General features: G+C 37.4%; 5 annotated features.

Moving 5' to 3' along the window:
* Window positions 1–586: 586 nt before the first annotated feature.
* Window positions 587–614: a microsatellite.
* A 390-nt stretch (window positions 615–1,004) lies between these two features.
* Window positions 1,005–1,028: a microsatellite.
* A 3,283-nt stretch (window positions 1,029–4,311) lies between these two features.
* Window positions 4,312–4,338: a microsatellite.
* A 28-nt stretch (window positions 4,339–4,366) lies between these two features.
* Window positions 4,367–4,401: a microsatellite.
* Window positions 4,402–5,003: 602 nt separating this feature from the next.
* Window positions 5,004–5,059: a microsatellite.
* Window positions 5,060–7,559: the final 2,500 nt, after the last annotated feature.

Genomic DNA, 7,559 nt, shown 5'->3' with positions numbered 1-7,559 from the left:
AATAAGCGAAAACTTTTCAGATTATACAACTAAAAATAAAAAGCAAAAAATTGAGCGGCCGTGACAACGATGGCAACAATTGCAATAACACGGTTGACAGAAAGTTCAAATGTGGGAACTGCTGGGGGTGCCCAAAAATGAACCAAAAAATGGGGAAAAAAAGAAAAGAAAAAAAAAAAGGAAACAAAAAAGGAATACATTCGTAAAAGTAATTGTAATGATGCAATTTCCTCCACGGAAGAGTCGCCATGGAGGTGAGTAATATCACCAGCGCGACGATCCGAAGGTGAATATTTTCACCAAAGGGACGATACTAAGGTGAGTAGCTTCACCAAAGGGACGATACAAAGGTGAATAGCTTCACCAACGGGGCGATACAAAGGTGAACAGTTTCACCAACGGGGCGATACAAAGGTGAACAGTTTCACCAACGGGGCGATACAAAGGTGAACAGTTTCACCAACGGGACGATATAAAAATAAATAATTTCACCAACACGACCATACGAAGGGGAATAATTTCACCAGCGCGACTATACTAACATGGGTAATCTCTCAAAAGGGCCAAGGAATGAAAAATAGCTCCCCTAAATCAAAATTTCATATGCGTAAAAAAACACAGAACAGGCAACTGAAGAGGGGGGAAATTGCATGTCCTTGTATCCAGGCGCCCATCCGTATGCAAAAAGTATGGAGAAAAAAAAACTTCTTCTCATGCGTATCCCAAGGGCATACGGTAAAATTTATATTTCTTTATTCGTAAAATATTAAAAAATGCATAAATATTTGTACTTAACCATGTAATTGAAAAAAAAAAAAATTTTTTTTTTTTGCCACTACATGTATCTCCGGGGGGGAATACAAATTTGCGTTACTACACTATAGCAGTGCGCTAGAACGACAAAAAAAACAACTTTATTTATATTTTTTTTAATAAAAAAAAAATAAAATCTATGAAAAACATTGAATGTAACATTTTTCACAATTGCAATTACGTTATTTTTCACAATATATAATGTAGAGCAAGTAAACAGTTTCGCTTCCAACGAACGTACATAGTTGGAGTGAGCACAGAAGTGCATTTATTCTACAGTCATGCGATAGGGTGAGGATAAAGGTGCACTTATTCTATGTGAATAAATCAGAATATGAAACAAGTGCATTAAGAATATTATCCTCACGGTAGGGGTTATATAACGGATATGTATAAGCGGATCCCTCTTGGGTTCCTTCCCCTGGCAGTCGTACAACTGGTATTTTTTTTTTTTTTTTCCCAACCGTTCTACCAGGTTGGAAATAATTAATGGTAGATATGAACAGATAGGAGCGCATTAGCTAGGTCGAGAAGAAAAAAAATAAAAAAAAAAACGTAGAAGAGTGGGAAAAAAGGCGAAAAATATGAAAATTGAAAAAATTGAGAAAAATTCGAAAAATGCCAAATGCGACAAATGAGACAAAACATGCATATATCCAGTTAAACAAAAAAAAAAAAAACAAAAATCGGAACGAAAAAATAACGATAAAAAAAACAGTACAAGTCTGGGACAATTTTTTTTTTTTTTTTTTATCCCTGTAGAGGTATTGACAATGCAAAATACAAGAATAAATCGGAGAGACTGGGAAACGCCAAGGATTGTCCAAAAATGGAATGCATTGTAAAAAAGGCGATAATAATGCATTATTTGGGGAAATTTTCACAAAATGACAATTTTGGAAAACTTCCAAAAAAATTGCTACTTTGAAATTTTTTCAAAAAATGAGTAATTCGGGGAAATTTTTCAAAAAATAAAGAATTTGGGAAATTTTGGCAAAAAATGCGCGACTTTGGAATACATTTCCAAAATGCGTTACTTCGAAAAAAGAAGCACTGCATGCGTCGCCATCTGGTGAAATATGTACATTTATGCGCAAAAAATTTTCCCGTACTGTTTCTATTATAAATAATTAGAAAGAAGAAAATCGCATGGGTTGGAGAAGTTGGCAATGAAATATAGTGTTACTTTTTTTTCGTTTTTTTCTTTCATTTTTTCCGTTTTTTTTTGCTTTTTTTTTGCTTTTTCTTTTTTCGAACCATTCGATGAAGGCACGTAGGAAATACATCGAACGTGGAATGCCAACTAAATTAACGCATACATGCGAACATACATGCGAACGTACATGCGAATGTAATGCGAACGTACAAGCGAGCGTACATGCATACGTATGCATGTCTCTGAGCAAAGAACAATTTTGTTCGATCTTCACGGAGAATACGCTGGAAATGCGGACAAGATTCGAACAGGTTGGTTACAAAAAAAAATAATTAAATATGCAGATAGGTAAATAATTAAATAAAATGGCATTATTAAAAAAAGGCATAATTTAACGATAATTTTGTTATATATTTTTTTTTATTTTTGATCCATTTGACGATTGCACGCGGGAAATAAATTTATTTCCAAAGAAGCAGAACTGTATAGGCGTACATACAAATATGTGCGTGCATGCATACGAGCATTTTCCTGGCGCACATATCTGCGCATGCGGATTTGCATTTTGTGCATCTTCATTTTGTGTGACCATTTTGTGTGACCATTTTGTGTGACCATTTTTTGTACTCATTTTTTGTACTAATTTTGTGTACCCATTTTATGCCTTCATTTTGTGCATTCACCGTTTGTACTCCTTTTACGCACCCAGCTGCGTACTTTTTGGTGCCCCACGAGGGAACCCTCCGGTTGATCTTTTCACGAACACACAGACACAGTTCCGATCCATTTTCAGCATCTTAATCAGATACAAATGGAGAGGAACGAATTGCGCGTACCAGAAAATGGAATAATGAATATTTTTTTTTTTTTTTTTCCTTTTTTTGAACTTTTTGGAAACGCCCAGTTGGGCATAAACGTTGACCTTTTAAACCTATCTGGGTGACAAAATGCATGTATGGGATGGGAGGATATATGGGAGCACGTGTGGGAGCATGCATGGGAGCACGCATGGGGGCACGCATGGCAGCATGCACGGATGTACACACTTGTTTGGGGGTCCCATCTGCTTATGAACTCATTTTCACATGCATGGATGCGCAAAAGGTTCACTTCCACTCAATATTCAGCGAAAATGCTGATGCACACCATGCGCACTTTTAGAACATTTTAATAGTTACATAAAAAAAAATACCAAAACAAGGTGCGCAATTTTCATCCTTTTTCGCGGGGGAGCCATTCGGGGAAGACGCACTGGGAATACAAATAACACTCTGGAGCTGCACGAACCGAAACATGCATGTGCGTTTGTTTATATATACGATTGAAAGGAATCAAAAAGTGGGAAATTTGACCCAATTGTGTACGCATTTTGCGCATACAGCTCAAATGTGCTTCTGACATTATCAGCAGATAGGTACAAGAAAGAAAAGATGCGCCAGGGCGGATAATTAAAAGAATTTTTTTCGTATCATTTTCATCCTCGTTTAGTACTCATTCATTTTGCTATGCTTCAATTAACTTCACTTCCATTCACTTTTCTTTTTTTTTTTTTTTTTTTTGATAACCCGATGCGGTGGCATGCAAATGCGTTCAATGTTTAATGCTAAATTATCGAATCATGCACATTTGTGTGCGTGCATGCTTGTGTAACCGAAGGTGGCGCGCTTCCGCTTGACGGATTCGCAAAAACGTACATATAAGGCCAACGGATTTTTAACACATTCGACAGATACAAAAAGGAAGGGAAGCATCGCGTGTGTCGTAGCGGTGGTTAAATGAACAGTTTTACGCGTTTTTCTTGTTTTTCTGTTTTTTTTTTTTTTTTTGGGGAACCATACGACCGCGCGTCTGGAACGTATCATCTTTTTGAGAGTGACAAAATGACCACATGCACGCTCCGCAAATGAAGGCATGCACGTGTGTATGCATGTATGCACAAGCGGATACGCGTAGAGGAGCCATTTTTTGCGTGACTTTTTAAGCATCCCTCGCGCAGAAGGCAATGTCAATTTTTACAAAGCTTTCATCGCATGTAAAAACGTAATGATGTACGAAGGTGATTAGTTAAAAAACGCCTTTTTGTTTTTTTCCTTTTTTCTTGGAACCTCCTGTTGAAGGCGCTTCGGCAAAATGTTAAACGTTGAAGCATGCGCGAAGAATGCGTACACATATTTATGCATAAAAATAAATAAGCGAAATGCACTTTTTTCATCGCTCGTTTGGGAATTTCACTGCTGTGATGGCAACATACTTCGCAAGGATTAGTTATCTGCTGTTAAAAGAAAACCATGCAATGAGATGTAATTTTTTTTTTTTTTTTTTTCATGCGTCATGTGTATTCGAAGCATGCCTTCATCATTCCTTTACGCTTTCAATCGGAAAATTCTTTCATTTCATCAATTCGAGAACAAAAATGTCTTAATTCGTTGGTGAACCTTCGATCGAAATGAACTGCTTTTGCAAAAATGTGCGTAATTGTGAATACATGCGGATAGTTATAACATAAGTCGAAATGGAGGAGGCGCAACGAACGCGCTAGGAAAATAAATACTCACATATTATATCAGTTTTCTGGAAAAATTTTTTTTTTTTGCATTTTTATGCTTAAGCATGCGTATACATATACTGCACTTAGTTATGGCAAACTACAATAAGCATTTTTTTCACCTTTACGCTCCTCAAACTGTTAAGCAGTGACATACATGCGTGGCGCACTTTGATACGCTTGTGCACATTCGCATGGCGAAATGCACGCTACAAAATAGCATTATGTGCACTTTTCTTCTTCTCATTTTTTCCTCTTCGGCAATGTTCTTTTTGTTTTTTCCTGTTCCTTTGCATTCCTCTGAATTGTTTTGCAATGTTTTTTTTACACGTTCGGGTTATTCTCCCTCTTCGCACTATCACATTTGTTACTTTTTTTTTTTTTGGGGAGCTCCCCTATCGAACCCTTTCGCTTTCGATGTGCAACGAGAGAATTGGTCGATCCGCTCACTACCCATGCGACACTCGCCCGATCGAAAGCCTCACCCTCCCTCTCGCATGTAACTGCATGCATACAAACATGCATGTATTTACGCACGTACGTACGTACGTACGTATGCATGTACGTATTATTTATGTACATATTATGTATGCACGTATGTAAATGCCCAGCACAGGGATACAGGCTCATGCGCACTTGTAAGTCAAAATATATCTTTTTTAACACTCATATGAGAGGCTGCTTAGCTGAACATAAGCAGGACGCGAAGGATAATATGTTGGCTGGCGAATAACTGATTGCATGCGCGCGGGAACACGTGCATAATGGCACATGCGAAACAACACAAGCGCAGTAATCCGTTTAAAAAACGGCACAAATATAACAGCACATGCACGAGAAACTGCGCACAAGAAAACGCGAACAGGTGACAAGTGCATCATACCACGTAAGAAATGGCACTTGCACAATCGCACCTGTGGAAAAAAAAAGAAACAACATGAAGTGCAAAATGGAAATAAAATAATCTCCAGTGGTTATTCACATAAATAGACTATTTCGCGAACAAATGTCGGCATGAATTATTTTTTTTTTTTTCTCTTGTGTATTCTCCGATGAATGCATTCCTTCTGTAGAGACTTCACAAATAAATGATTTTTTTTATCCTCCCATGTATATATATACACATATGGGAAATTTTTCTTGAGAATATTTACACTTGACTTTCCTCTGCAATTTATTTTCCTCACAAATGCATATCCGCATAAACACAAACATCACATACGCTTTCGTGTTCAAATGAACACATTTATGAGCCAAAAAAAAATGCTCATGGAAAGTGAGTTGTTAATACATATATGTATGACTCTTCTCAAATGAGGGCTAAATAAATGTACGTTTTTTTTTTTTTTTTTTTTTTTTCTTTCCCATTGCCAAGTCTGACCATTTGTTCATATACTTGTAAAAGCATTTGCGCCAAAATGGGATACTGCCCAAGTGTATGCTCCTGCGAGTGATGCAACATTAAAACGTACGTCACACGTGCGTGGTTGCATATGCATACACAGGGATGTGCCTTTGTATATATGTAAACACAGGAACATTCACGCATACATATGCATGTACGTCGTTACGTAAGCGTGCGACTACGCATGGTATCTGTGGCAGGCGCATCTTGCCACTTGTGCATGTTGCTGCACAAGAGTTTGGCAGCATATGCATGCGGGCATATAACTCCTCCGCATGCACCAACATGCAAGCATAATTAAGAATACAACAGCGCGAACAAGCAAAATGCACGTCTCTTTTTTTTTTTTTTTTTGCGTATTCAAAAACGTATTTATCCAAAGGTAAGGCATACATACTTATACGTGCGCTAACGTTTATAAGCGCCAACTTAAGGGCACAAAATATTTTCCAGTATGCCGCTTAACTATGCCGCTTAGCCACGCCGCTTAACCATGCCGCTAAATTTTTTGCCGAAATTAACAGAAACAGCTTTGTAACAGTTCAGTGAGCTACGTGCTGCTTAAATTAAATCGCGCACTTCGGTCCTAAAAATTATTATTTACTTTTTTATTCACTTTTGTATTTTTTGTTGTATGAACTTGCATGTACGGTATTCAAAATGTATCCCCGTATTCTCTCTCCGTGTTCATTATCGCTTTACTTTTTTTTTTTCTTCTTTGGATGATTTTCTTGCCTCTTAAGATTATTTTTTTTTTCTTTTATACGACAGCTACACCTGCTTATTATAAAAACAGTAGTATTTATTTTAAGTACCTCTTCTTTTCAGTAATCGCCATTTTTTTTTCTTGTTTAGTCGGCGCACCTCAGCTTCAGTTGGCTCCGCTCTGACATTGCTAACAGTTACGTAACATTCCGTCCGCTTTTTTTTTTTTATTTCTCTTACAACGCATCAAGAGGACTTTTAATAGTCAAATGTGATCTCCTGCGCTCGGTTGGGAACAAAAAAGAAAAAAAAGTTAGCATTTGTAAGTTCGCCTTTAAAAGTTCAAGCTTAAAAATTCACACTGTGGTAATTTCATACGTTGGCAATTTCGCTCTTTTTTTTTTTTTTTTTTTTTGAAGGGATTAAATATACACCAAGGTGTTATACTACTCCTGTTTGACACTGCCCACTTTACATAAAAAAAGTGTTAGAAAAAAAATTAAATAAAAACCAAGCATATAAATACGCCCCCAATGCGTCTGCACCACTGTATGCATGTGTATACTTGTGTATTCTTCTATGTGCCTATGCGCGCTTGTGTAATAACAAGTACTCACAAGTACGCATAATGTTATTGCGAAGGGGTCAGACTACTCTGCGTTAAGTAACTGTCGTTCAGAGTGCATCATGTATACGGGCATGTTCCCATGAGAAGGCACACTTAGGATCGCGGGACTACGCGCGCGGTGTGAGCACTTCCGGGCATGTACAAACGAACGAGGTGGCAAAAAAGGTATATGCACAAATAAACAAGGCGGAAAAAAAGCACATGCATTAACTAATGAGGCGGAAAAAAACGTACAAGAATAAATAAACGAGGTGGCCAAAAACGCACATTCATTAACTAATGAGGCGGAAAAAAAGGTACATACATG

Source organism: Plasmodium vivax, chromosome 14 (assembly GCF_000002415.2).
Source record: "Plasmodium vivax chromosome 14, whole genome shotgun sequence".
NCBI classification, from domain to species: Eukaryota; Apicomplexa; class Aconoidasida; order Haemosporida; family Plasmodiidae; genus Plasmodium; species Plasmodium vivax.
Note: the sequence above shows the minus strand (reverse complement) of the source record. Positions and strands in the feature narration are given on the sequence as shown.